The 14,205-nt window shown below is 43.8% G+C and overlaps 1 protein-coding gene across 11 annotated transcripts in view; it reads left to right on the top strand.

Moving 5' to 3' along the window:
* PHTF1 (putative homeodomain transcription factor 1) overlaps positions 1-14,205 on the top strand; it is a 250,128-nt gene that overhangs the window by 17,166 nt on the left and 218,757 nt on the right. For 4 of the 11 annotated variants that reach the window (XM_056558326.1, XM_056558332.1, XM_056558330.1 and 1 more), the window contains exon 1: positions 4,278-4,375. The exons of 1 other annotated variant lie outside the window; for it this stretch is intronic. The gene's annotated coding sequence lies outside the window, so the exon portion shown is untranslated. Of the gene's footprint in view, positions 1-4,277; positions 4,376-12,549; positions 12,650-13,638; positions 13,658-14,205 lie in introns of those variants that run through there. 6 more of the 11 variants (XM_056558331.1, XM_056558319.1, XM_056558320.1 and 3 more) reach the window with 6 other exon arrangements.

The raw sequence follows: 14,205 nt of genomic DNA, 5'->3' as shown, positions 1-14,205 counted from the left end.
TGGGGGTTGCCCGACGCTTCAAAGTCTTTCCTAGTGAGGAGGGTGGCCAGGAGAATTTGGAGGGGTTTGGTGGTGCGGGATTCCCAGAGGCCGGTCTCTTTTTCATTATTAGAGGAGCTGTGTGGAGTGTTGGGGACAGTGTGTGTTTTTAGTTTTGAGGCAGTGCTATTTCGCCTTGCCTTTTCGTTAGCGTTTTTTTAGGGTGTCTGAATTAGTGTCGCCTAGCAAGGTTTCAGCAGCGGCTTGTTTGTTTCTGATGTGCATGAGGGAGGGGGTTTGGAGTGTGTGGTCCACCGTTCTAAGACAGATCAGATGGGTTGGGGGTTTGTGGTGCGGTTGTTGCCGCTGAGGGGTCCTGTGCGTGTCCGGTGAGTTGTTTTTGGGCTTATATTTCGCTCCACCCTGTGGGGATGGACCGTTGCTGGTGCACATGGAGTTTCTATACAGGTTCCAGTTTTTCGGGTTTTTAGGAAAGTTTTGGGGGTCTTGCGGTGGGCCCCTGAGGAATTTTGTTCCCATTCATTTCGGATTGGAGTGGCCACAGAAGTGTCTAGATGGGGGTTGGCTCCGGATGTGATTCGCCGCCTAGGGCGTTGGGAATCTGATCAGTTTAGGCTTCATGTACATCCTCACTTGTGATGGTCTGGGGGAAAGGGGGGTGGCTCATGCCCTGGCTGTGAATGTTGTTTTTTGTATTGTTTTACAGGTGCGGCTCCGTGCCCCGTGTGGATCCCGGAACATTCCTATGTTAGGAGGGGTGCTGCGCGGGCTCTAGTGTGCCCGAACGGGAGGTAGTTGGGATTCTCGCGGGACAAGGCTCAGATGCGGTGGTTGGGTAAAGGGGGGCTGTTGTGGGCTGGGGTGTTGCTGTTTCTCCAGTCATATATTGCTCTGGATCGGGCTCTGGACGTGTTGGTGTTACATGTTGGGAGCAATGATCTCGGGAGCTGCTCTGCTAGGTCCCTCATGAAGGACGTGAAGCTGGACCTTCTCCAGATTTGGGCTTCTTTCCCGGGGATTTTGATCATTTGGTCCGACATGGTGGCCCGACTTAAATGCCGGCATGCTAGGTCGGTGGCAGGTATCAACAGGGCTAGGTCCAAGGAGAATCGGGTGGTGGTTTGGTTTGTGGCTAGGAATGGGGGTTTAGTGATCAGACATGGAGCAGTAGATCGCCGATCGGGCGACGAGGAGGCAGGTGAGGACCCTCCCATCATCCAGTAAGCTGATCGGGATATCGGAGTTCTGTTGCGATAGTCCCCATCAGCTCCGCTGAGCTGCCAGGATAGTTTTACTTTCAGTTTAGACATCGCAATCAACTTTGATAGCGGCATCTAAAGGGTTAATGCCGAGCATTTGCCATGGGTCCTGGCTGCCCGTAGCAACCGGGACCCACGGGGTTTAACCCGTTCTTTGCTTGTGAGAACGGTTTAAAACCCATTAGCAGGACTCAAGGCATACAGGTACGCCCTGTGTCCTTAAAGGGGTACTCTGCTGCTCAGTGTTTGGAACAACCCCCTCCCATAGACTGGCATTGAGGGGGGGGGGCTATGAAGTCAAGAGCTCCCGGCACTGGCTCCAGCGTTCGGGACAGTTTGTTCCAAATGCTGAATAGCGGAGTACCCCTTTAAGTGGTTAAACTTACATAGTTAGTACGGTCGAAAAAAGACATATGTCCATCAAGTTCAACCAGGGAATTGAAGGGTAGGGGTGTGGCGCGATATTGGGGAAGGGATGGGATTTTATATTTCTTCATAAGCATTAATGTTATTTTGTTCCAGGAATGTATCTAATCCTGTTTTAAAGCTGTAAATTTTTCCTGCTGTGACCAGTTTCTGAGGTAGGCTGTTCCATAAGTTCACAGTTCTTATGGTAAAGAAGGCGTGTCGCCCCTTGAGACTAAACTTTTTTTCTTCTCCAGATGGAGGGAGTGCCCCCTCGTCCTTTGTGGGGGGTTTAACCTGGAACAGTTTTTCTCCATATTTTTTGTATGGGCCATTTATATACATATATACATTTATCATATCCCCCCTTAAACGTCTCTTCTCAAGACTAAACAATTGTAACTCCTTTAATTGCTCCTCATAGCTAAGATGTTCCATGCCCCATATTAGTTTAGTTGCGCGTCTATACACCCTTTCCAGCTCCGCAGTGTACCTTTTATGGACAGGCGACCAAAACTGAGCAGCATATTCCAGGTGAGGCCGTACCAATGCTTTATAAAGGGGGAGTATTATGTCCCTGTCCCTTGAGTCCATGCCTCTTTTGATACATGACAATATCCTGCCGGCTTTGGAAGCTTGATGGTCTCTTGTCTTTTTTTAACAATGAACTTGTGAACAGGATCCCATATTAACAACGTTAACATTGATGAGAAACATTCCAGCTGGCGCATTCAGATGGGTATCCCCTAACTCGGAAATTGGGTCTGTCAACTGGACCAGGCCCTCAATTCTAGAAGCCAAACAAACGTGTATGTTGGTGCTTGGCTACTTGACGCTCTTAGCATGAAATAGATATAAAAGATTCCCTTTAACTGATCCCCTTGTTTCCACTTTATGATGATCTGACATAACAGAGAAACAGAATTTTTTTTAGGGATATCCAGACCACTATGGTAAAAACCTTGAATATTCCTAGAAATATAATGATTCTGAAAGCACAGCGGCTATTTTTAAGTAATAAGAAAAATTTATAAAAACTGTATCTCAATTTGCCCAAAAACAAAGAAGGGACCTGCTAAAATTGACAGAAAAATAACAAACGTGGATTTATTTGCATGTCTAGTATCAATGTGTTTTCAGAAATGTCCGTCTCCTTTCTAAGGGCTGGTTCACTCAGCAGTCTTCCCCCATAAATTCATGCCCGTTCTGCAATCCGTTTGATAATTTTTAAACAGGATTCAAACGGCTGTAAAATAATCCCATTGATGTCAATGGGATTTTTTTTACAATCCTTTATCACCTGTTTGCATCCGTTTCCTTTCTGTTCCCTTTTTTTTGATGGGGAAAAAACGTTGCATGCAGTATTTTTTCTCCCGTCAAAAATAACGGCATAGAAACGGATATTAAACATTGAAGTCTAAGGCAAATGGATGAGCATATAATGTCATCCGTTTGCACCCAGTTTTTAATATCCATTTTTGAACCGTTATTACTTCTGAGCATGCTCAGAAGGAGTGAAATCAGCAAACTCTTGCTGTGCTGCGGGATTACTACTACTCACATCATGGAACAGACTTGTTTCTTTGATGGGAGTAGTAGTTTTCGGGTTGCAGGAGTCTGGGGAGGCTAGATTAATGCTTCTACTACTACCCCCATCATGGAGCAGAGTCTGTTCCATGTTTGGGTTGTAGTACAGGGGCTGAAGGATTGATCGCACCGGGTCTCATGTCTGAGACCCCATGCGATCAGAAGTTATTAACCAGGGGAGCGGGCGGCATGGTCCGCAACCCTGCAATGTAGATCGTATGTGTGTTTTACTTTAATTTTCAAATACCCCGCCGGAAGCCCTGAATGGCCCCTCGGTGCTGGCCATTCAGGGCTCCCAGCAGGGTATTTAAAAATGAAAGTACAACACACACACGATCTACATGCCACACGTTCTCCTGGTTAATAACTTCTGATCGCATGGGGCCTCAGAAGTGAGACTCAGTGCGATCAATCCCTCAGCCCCTATACTACTACCCCCCAACATGTAACAGACTTTGTTCTATAATGGGGGTAGTAGGAAAAGCACTAATCTAGCCTCCCAGCCACCTGCAGACTCCCGCAGACAGGGAACTACTACTTCCATCATGAAAAGAAGTATAATCCATGATGGGAGTAGTAGTAGTCCCGGCTGCAGGAGTCTGTAGATAGCTGATACTAACGGATGAAAAACTGATGCAAACGGATGCCACTAAATAGCATCCCTTTGCATCAGTTTGCACCCGTTAATAGAATGGTCCATTTAGGAGGCAATAACTGACAAAATCTAGAAGGGGGACAACGGCTGTGTGAACGTAGCCTAAGATAAAAGGACAAATACAAGTAAACTTATATTCTCCAGTGGATATATGTATGCATTATGCATTAATCTATGTACATGTGTGTGCCATCTTTAAAGTAATCATTTGAATAAAACTGATAATACGAATTGACTATGCGTAGATATTCGCTGTGCTCAGTCTTTAGCACTTCTAGCTGGACTGACAGGTAAGAAGGACTGTCACTTTAAATGCACTGAAGCTACAATGGATTTCATCACAGACCCGGAAAAAGGAAGTGTAAGCTGGTGTGGAGAGTCTGTGCTGAGCTGACACCTGAGTATGTGAGCTATAGAGCAGTATGGGCAGTGCATGCTTAGTCACTGGCAGTGATGCAGACTCCAAACTGTAAGTAACAATGGATTTGGTCTGGAATTCTTCTCCTAATTCTAAGGTTACTGTGCAGTTCTCTCTCCATGTCACGCACTTTATACATCATTTATTCCTGTATTGTAGTCATCTGCTTGTGTGATCACTGCTGTCACTAGAGTGACAGGTTTTCTGTAAACATTTATTGTAACAAAGTTATTTATCTCTTCAGGGAGTCTAAATTGGATCTGTGTGATAATATTTACTACACTTAAAGTTGTTTCTTATACATTTCTTAAGTTATATAAGTTGTATATTAAAATGCTGTCATTCAGTACGCTGGATGTACAATAAAACCCGACAGATACTGCAATCAAATATTCTGGATTAACAGATAGTCCTAGAAATGTGTAAATTTTGGAAGGTTAGAGGACCTCCAGGGGAAAACCTGTTTATATAAACTATGCTGCTATCACTCTTTTCATCTGGAATTTCCTAAGCGCCTGTCTCTGCTTCTCGTCTTGTGAAATTTCGCATTGCTCTGCAGTTCACAGCTTTAAAGGGGTACTCCCACCCTAGACATCTTATCCCCTATACAAAGGATAGGGGATAAGATGTCTGATCGCGGGGGTCCCGCCGCTGGGGACCCCCGCAATGTTGCATGCGGCACCCACCTGTTTCTTGTCCGGAAGCGCTGGAGGGTCTGGGTCGCGACCACGGGAACGGAAGTCCATGACAAGATGTCTAGGGTGGGAGTACCCCTTCAAGCAAGTGCAGAATTGCCATAATGGATCCGATGTCTAAATATCTGAATGCTTTTCTAGGTTTATCTTAGATTTTGCTTTGGTGAACCAAAGAAGAATATACTAGGGACTACTTAAATAATAATTCCCCTCTAGAGATCATCTTGTATACTTAGTTCTAGTTTACCCCTCCAATAGGATTCCAATTTCCTGCAGCCCAAAAAATGTGCAAGAGCTGGGTGTTACCAACATGGCAGCCCTTGGGGGGGGGGGCAAGACGGAGGTTGTGTAAACTCTATGGGGTCATAAGGGAAATCCCACTGACATGTATCTGCTATAGTGCAATTGCTGTATGTTTGTCTCTTTAACCCCTTAAGGACTCAGCCCATTTTGGCCTTAAGGACTCGGACAATTTAATTTTTACGTTTTCATTTTTTCCTCCTCGCCTTCTAAAAATCATAACTCTTTTATATTTTCATCCACAGACTAGTATGAGGGCTTGTTTTTTGCGCGACCAGTTGTCCTTTGTAATGACATCACTCATTATATCCTAAAATGTATGGCGCAACCAAAAAACACTATTTTTGTGGGGAAATTAAAACGAAAAACGCAATTTTGCTAATTTTGGAAGGTTTTGTTTTCACGCCGTACAATTTATGGTAAAAATGACATGTGTTCTTTATTCTGAGGGTCAATACGATTAAAATTATACCCATTATTATATACTTTTATATTATTGTTGCGCTTAAAAAAAATCACAAACTTTTTAACCAAATTAGCACGTTTATAATCCCTTTATTTTGATGACCTCTAACTTTTTTATTTTTCCGTATAAGTGGCGGTATGGGGGCTCATTTTTTGCGCCATGATCTGTACTTTTTTTTGATACCACATTTGCATATAAAAAACTTTTAATACATTTTTTATAATTTTTTTTTAAATAAAATGTATTAAAAAAGTAGGAATTTTGGACTTTTTTTTTTTTCGTTCACGCCGTTCACCATACGGGATCATTAACATTTTATTTTAATAGTTCGGACATTTACGCATGCGGCGATACCAAATATGTCTATAAAAAATGTTTTTTACGCTTTTTGGGGGTAAAATAGGAAAAAACGGACGTTTTACTTTTTTATTGGGGGAGGGGATTTTTCACTTTTTTTTTACTTTAACTTTTACATTTTTTACATTTTTTTTTACACTTGAATAGTCCCCATAGGGGACTATTCATAGCAATACCATGATTGCTAATACTGATCTGTTCTATGTATAGGACATAGAACAGATCAGTGTTATCGGTCATCTTCTGCTCTGGTCTGCTCGATCACAGACCAGAGCAGGAGACGCCGGGAGCCGGACGGAGGAAGGAGAGGGGACCTCCGTCCGGCGTTCTGAATGATCGGATCCCCGCAGCAGCGCTGCGGGCGATCCGATCGTTCATTTAAATCGCGAACTGCCGCAGATGCCGGGATCTGTATTGATCCTGGCACCTGAGGGGTTAATGGCGGACGCCCGCGAGATCGCGGGCGTCGGCCATTGCCGGCGGGTCCCTGGCTGCGATCAGCAGCCGGGATCAGCCGCGCATGACACGGGCATCGCTCCGATGCCCGCAGTTATGCACAGGACGTAAATGTACGTCCTTGTGCGTTAAGTACCACCTCACCAGGACGTAAATTTACGTCCTGCATCCTTAAGGGGTTAAAGGGGTACTCCGGTGAAAAACTTTTTTTTTTTTTTTTAATCAACTGGTGCCAGAAAGTTAAACAGATTTGTAAATTACTTCTATTAAAAAATCTTAATCCTTCCTGTACTTATTAGCTGCTGAATACTAGAGTGGAAATTATTTTCTGTTTGGAACACAGAGCTGTCTGCTGACAGCATCAGCACAGTGCTCTCTGCTGACATCTCTGTCCATTTTAGGAACTGTCCAGAGTAAAAGGGAAATCCCCATAGCACACATATGCTGTTCTGGACAGTTCCTAAAATGGACAGAGATGTCAGCAGAGAGCACTGTGCTCGTGATGTCAGCAGACAGTTCTGTGTTTCAAAAAGAAAAGAATTTCCACTGTAGTATTCAGCAGCTAATAAGTACAGGAAGGATTAAGATTTTTTTAATACAAGTTATTTACAAATCTGTTGAACTTTCTGGCACCAGTTGATTAAAAAAAATATATATATTTTTTTTTCACTGGAGTACCCCTTTAAGTTTTTCCTTCCTGGTACCTTGTACCTGAGCTGGGGGTAATAGCTTCTCCCCTTTTCCTGTCGGTAGTAACCATTACTGTATTTTCCTTCATAACACACATGCTCTGTATGCTGTATATAACTTAGGTAAACTATCATCCTTTTCACCTGCTATATTTTGCATTTTTACAGAATAAATCTGGAATCTTCCTATATATCTCTGCAGTTGAATAGAAAGCTATCTGACAATATGTACTTGTTAATACAGACAGAGATGGTTTCATGAGCCTCCACACCTACAGCCAAGTTATAGAGTCAGAATAGTGAAAAGGTTGCAGAAATACTGTCAAACACAGCTATGATACAGTTTCAGCTTCTTCAGAGATACAGTCAGTCACAATAAGTCACCTCTGATATTAAAATTGTGGAAAAATTATTAATTCCCATTTCCGCTATCTGTCTGGCTGTGTCACCACTAGAGGGAGCTCTAGAACAGCTTTGTGCAATGCATGAACATCTATATATGCAAAGCTTAATTGCAGAGATTTATCAAAACCTGTGTTGAGGAAGAGCGGTGCAGTTGCCCATAGCAAGTGATCAGATCTCTTCTTTCATTTTAAAAAAGACCTGAAAAAGAAAAGATGCAATCTGATTGGTTGCTATGGGCAACATGTCAAGTTTTCGTTTGCACAAGTTTTGACGAATCTCCACCAAAGTATGTGTGTGTGTGTGTGTGTTTATGTGTGCATGATGTATGTATTAGGCCTGCATGGTATATCGCAATCGAATCACGATTATTGTGGATTGCAATATTTTGATTTGGCCTTTAGCAAAACCTGGCAATTACCTGCTCCAACAACTCCTAACTCAGGTGGCAGCAGTGTCTCACCGCCCCTCGTCCTGGCAGTGGCAGCTCATCCCAGAGGCTTGGTCCGGCTGTAGCTCCCTCCTATCAGTGCCTAGCACTGCTAATAGGCACTCTATGGTGCAGTGAAGCCGCGTGGGAGGGAGTAACAGAGTGTACAGGCCAGGGACATGAATAGGAAGGGAGTATTAAGTTTTCTTCCCCTCATTTCATATCCAAATCATTTTAGGGAAATTGGCTAAATGAGTGGAATGGACTATATCAGAGGGGACTGCTATATAAGGGTATTCGTTGTATGAGGGGAATAGGCTATATGAGGGCAATGGTTGTAAGAGTGGAATGGCTATTTGAAGTTCATATATTAGTTCACCCTCATATAGCCTATATTCCCCCTGCTATAGCTTATATTCCCCCTCATACAGCCAATGTTCCCCTTCATATAGCCTATGTTCCCCCTCCTATAACCTATGTTCCCCCTCCTATAGCTTATATTTCCCCTCATATAGCCTGTTCCCTCTCCTGTAGCCTATATTCCCCCTCATGCAGCTGTCCCCCCTCATATAGCCCGTTCCCTCTCCTGTAGCCTATATTCCCCCTCATGCAGCTGTCCCCCCTCATATAGCCTGTTCCCTCTCCTGTAGCCTATATTCCCCCTCATGCAGCTGTCCCCCCTCATATAGCCTGTTCCCTCTCCTGTAGCCTATATTCCCCCTCATGCAGCTGTCCCCCCTCATATAGCCCGTTCCCTCTCCTTTAGCCCATATTCCCCCTCCTATAGCCTATATTCACCCTCAAATAGCCTATGTTCCCACTCCTATAGCCTATGTCTCCCCCCATATAGCCTTTGTTCCCCCTCATATAGCCACTCATTTAGCCATTTCCCTTCATATAGCCTATATTTGCCCTCATATAGCCTATATTCCCCCTCATATAGCCATTCCCCCTGATTTTATATAGCCAATTTTCCTCATAACCATTCCCCTCATGGCTAGAAATATTTTGATAAAACTTGGTACACATGTTACTTATATACCAACTAAAAATATAGGGTAGTAAATTAACCCTAACCCACCCCCATTTACAAGGGGCAGGGTTTTTGTCTAAAATGGGTACCTTACTCTGCAAGTTCTGCTCTGCATCTCCTGTTGAGTGTGTCAGTCAAGCTTGCAAGCCATGCCCCTCCCACAAACCACACCCCTTCTATTATCTGCCTACAATCTCTTTATCATAGCTCAGCCCCACCTGAGGGAGAGTTATGAGGACGGGATATGAGGATGGTATATGAGAAGGGGATATGGGGTCAGAATGAGGGGTTGAGATATGAGGTCATCATATAAGGACGAGAGCATCATTGTTGCTTTTCCTCTCCCACAACGTTTAGGTATGAAGTCTGGGCAACACCGGATACTCTACATGTGAGTTATAAAATTAAATCCCAAAAACATGCAAGGAATATGATGAAACTCGATACTGAGGATTGTTTAGAGGAATTGTAAAGCTTCCAACATCTTAGTTCAGAACAAGGCAGCTTAGTTTGCTTTAATAGTGTCAGGAATTGCACAACTTCAGAAAATGTCATCTCACATCTCACCAGGTGCATATGTCTAAGTCACAATTGTCAAAATATTCCGCACTGAGCGAGCAGGCACGTGCAGGATCGGAAGCTACTAAGAGACAAGCGACTTCTGCACAAAAGAAAGTAAAATTGGAAGTCAGTGTTACAATGGAAGAAGCTCAAAGAAAGCAGAGATGGAAAGTAACGCTATGCAAAAGAAAGCAGAGATGGAAGGTAATGCTATGCACAAGGAGGCAGAGATGGAAGGTAATGCTATGCACAAGGAGGCAGAGATGGAAATGAGTGCAGCTCACAGAACGACAGAAATAAGATCTGTAGAGAAACAGTGGCCCTCATTTACTTAGAAAATTGGGTTGTAAGTCTATCTTGCTTTCTTACCCGACTGCTTTTTTCCCCTGGTATTTATTATTATGTCGCATCCTGTTTGTCGCACGTGGGTTTTGTTGGTTTTGGTTTCCAACTCCTCTGAGTTGTCGGGAAAAAATCCACAACAATTCAACAAATTCGGGTTGGAAACCTTTATAAATACGTGGGAAAGCTCAGAAATGTCGGGTTACACCCCTTTTTCGGGTTTGGGAGAATCCACATCGGGTCCGTCGGGGAAAAAATGTTGCATCGTGTCGCAGACTGGCGCACGATGTCTGCGACATGTCGCAGACAAAGATGTGCCAAAAAAACCCGACAAAAGAAGTCGGGTTTAGAATAGTAAATGAGGGCCAAGGTGAGCATGCTGCAGCCATGGCAAACAAGCAGTCAGTAGCAGTGAAAGGGATAGCATCAGTTTGAATGCAGAAGAGCCTCTCAAGCGCACAAGAGAATATGAATGTTTGCCTTAAATGTGCCTCCAGAAACACAACTTGTGACCTCGACAATACCACTGCTGAAGAGTAAGATCTGCTGATCCAATGTCTTTGCTCACAGTCTACAGAATGTAAAAAGAGACTTGGAAATGTCCCCATTGCTGATCCAGCAGCATGCCTCACTTCTGGTAATCCTTTTCACCTGCTGAACTATCCTTTTAGCAAGATTTCTGCCTGGAATAAACGTGGAATCTTCCTACATACCTCTGCAGTGGAGTTGAACGCAATCTGACAATATGTACCTTGGTTGAGTCCTGGTAAACACAGACAAGGATGGTCTCATGAGCCAAGTTATTGAGTCAGAATAAGGCAATGGCCCCTTGATAAATCTGCCTGTGCAGGGGCTGGCCCACACATCACAGTGATATCTTTGCCACAAAGCAAACTGTCATAAAATCAATGCTAACTCTTCCCTTTAGATATTAAAAAGGGGGGAAAGTTGGGCTAGGCAGTGTATTTAGGCTCAGGGATAAGAGGGGTGTTAGTTCCAGAACAGTATCTGATAGGGCATCCATAATAGGGCCTTGATAATTTTTCTACTCCTCCCGTATGGTCATGTTGAAACATACAACCTTATTGTGACATGTAAATGAAGCCAAAATCTCGATTTGTGACGGTCTAAGGAGAGCCGGGCAGAATAGCGGGAGAAAAAGGACTGCATGTGCTGTCTTTTTCTTCCACTATTCATAATGGCGCCCAGCGGCCCGCATAATAGTAAATGGGCGCCGCCGGACCTGTTATTTGTTGTTGCTCCCCGTCATGAGAATGGCCGTTAAAGTCAGGGGGAAAAAAAGAGGCTTCTCGACGGGGAGCAACAGCTGTGTGTAAGAGGTAAGACACTGCATTTGGGAACTGGTTATTTAGTACATCTGTAATACAGTGAATCCCAACAGGATACGGGGATGAGGATTTTATTTGGGCTGGAGCCATACAGTTTTTGATAAACTAATGCTGCAGTTTTGGATGCATGTTTTGAGCTAATGACAGAAGGGGAGGGAGAAATATTTCCCATTCATTTTGTGTATACCAATGGTTTTTGCTTAAAATGCAGTGTAAAACTGTCCTAAAACCTGTACTACAAAGTTGTACCCTTAAGGTGCCTGGTCATCTGGTGGTAGTGTCGTGTGGAGCAAAAGCACCTACAGTTTTAACACAAATGTGTACAATTTGTACAGTTTTTCTCCTCTGCTTTTTGACTGCTAATTTTTATAGGTAAAACACAGGGCCGCCATCAGGGGGGTACAGCCAGAACCCCAGTAAGGGGCCCTGGCTCCCAGCTGCACCCCCCTGCAGCAGCCCCAGCACAGAAGCAGAAGACTGCTTCTGCAGAAGACTGCTGTGTAAAGGGGTTCTCCGGTGCCAAGACATCTTATCCCCTATCCAAAGTATAGGGGATAAGATGCCTGATCGTGGGGGTCCCACCGCTGGGGACCCCCGTGATCTTGCACGCAGCACCCAGTTAGAATTAGTCCCCAGAGCGTGTTCGCTCCGGGTCTGATTACTGTCGATCATGGGGATGGAGCGTTGTGATGTCACGCTCCGCCCTCTCAATGTAAGCATATGGGAGGGGCGTGAAAGGTGTCATGCCCCCTCCCATAGGCTTACATTGAGGGGGCGGAGCGTGACATCACAACGCTCCATCCCCATGATCGACAGTATTCAGACCCGGAGCGAACACGCTCCGGGGACTGATTCATCAAGGTGCTGCGTGCAAGATCACGGGCGTCCCCAGCGGCGGGACCCCCGCGATCAGGCATCTTATCCCCTATCCTTTGGATAGGGGATAAGATGTCTTAGCGCCGGAGTACCCCTTTAAATAGCAGTCTCCTGCTTCCACTGGCAGCTGCCACCCAATACTTACTGCCCCTCCTCCCTGTATGAGCAGAGACTCTTACAAACAGCAGCAGCACAGTGGAGCGATTTACTGCCGAACATCGGGCTGTGTATGGGATGGCAGAGGACCTTCAGTGATGTCATTATCATGTGATCAGTCACATGGCTGGGAGGAGCCTGACTGCTGTGCTGTTGAGGTATAGGAAGAAATTCCAGTATAGGGGTATAGGGGTATGTGTTTATCATGAGAAGGTAACCTATAGTACACACACAACTATATCTGTGTTTTTCAAACAAGGTGCCTCAAGCTGTTATAAAACTACAACTCCCAGCATGCCCAGAGAGCCGATGGCTGTCTGGGCATGCTGGGAGTTGTAGTTTTGCAACAGCTGGAGATGCATTGTTTGGAAAACCCTGCACACCCACTGCATTTATCACACCCACCACATACCCCCTTTTCCCATTTAAAAAAATAAATAAAAATAATTTAAGATTCAAAAAATAAATGTCCAAACTATTCCAATGTAACGTTAAATAACCCGCATGGTCATTGGCATAATTGTAAAAAAAAATACCAAAGTCCACAATTGCTAATTTTTAGTCATTTCATATACCATAAAAAAATAAATAAAAAGTGATCGAAAAGTCTCATCAAAACAAAAATGGTACCGGTAAAAACTACAGATCAAAGCGCAAAAGTGAGCCCTCACACAGCCCAGTATATAGAAAAATTCTAGTTATAGGGGTCAGAAGGGGATGATTTTAAATATACTACTTATTGTACAAAAAGTTGTTTTTTAAAAAGTTGTAAAATAAAACAAAACCTATAAAAATTGGTTATTGTTGTAAATGTATGGAACTACAGAATAAAGATAATGGGGGAGATTTATCAAAACCTGTGCAGAGGAAGAGTGGTGCAGTTGCCCATAGCAACCAATCAGATTGCTTCTTTCATTTTCCACAGGCCTCTTTAGAGGCCTGTGGAAAATGAAAGAAGCGATCTGATTGGTTGCTATGGACAACTGCACCACTCTTCCTCTGCACAGGTTTTGATAAATCTCCCCCAATGTGATTTTTACTGAAAAGTGCATTGGGTATAAACGGAAGCCCCCAAAAGTTGCAAAATTGCATTTTTTTTTCACTGTATATTTCATGGTAGCATGAGTGATGTCATTACAGAGTACAATTGGTGGCACAAAAAGCAACGAGCCTCATATGGGTCTGTAGTTTGAAAATTAAAAGCATTATAGCTATAAGAAGGTGAGGAGGAAAAAAATGAGTCCTGATGTCCTTAAGGGAGTATAGTACACACAGACACACACACACACACACACACACACACACACACACACACACACTGTATTTTACACACACAACTGTATACCTCACACAAGGGGTATAAATATCATGGCCGCAGCAGTCACAATCATGACTGAGCCCCCTGGGACCGGCCACCACTGCTCCCACAATATCTGGCTGATCTGCCCATGACTGTAACTGTAAGGGTAAAGCTGGTAAAACTCTAAAACAAGTTACCTATACAGAACAAAAAAGGTCCACATATCACTAAAAGGTCATTTTATTAACACCAACCATATTAAAAACACAAGCATAGAGGTCACAACACACATGAAATTCATAGATAATGGGGGAGATTTATCCCTGTGCAGAGGGAAGTGGAGCAGCTGCCCATAGCAACCAATAAGATTGCTCCTTTTATTTTTAAAAAGGCCTCTGAAAAATTAAAGGGGTATTCCAGGCAAAAACAGTTTTCTATATATATCAACTGCCTCCGGAAAGTTAAATAG

Source organism: Hyla sarda, chromosome 2 (assembly GCF_029499605.1).
Source record: "Hyla sarda isolate aHylSar1 chromosome 2, aHylSar1.hap1, whole genome shotgun sequence".
NCBI lineage: Eukaryota > Metazoa > Chordata > Amphibia > Anura > Hylidae > Hyla > Hyla sarda.
The sequence above is the reverse complement of the archived record's forward strand: the minus strand, read 5'-3'. Positions and strand labels throughout refer to the sequence as shown.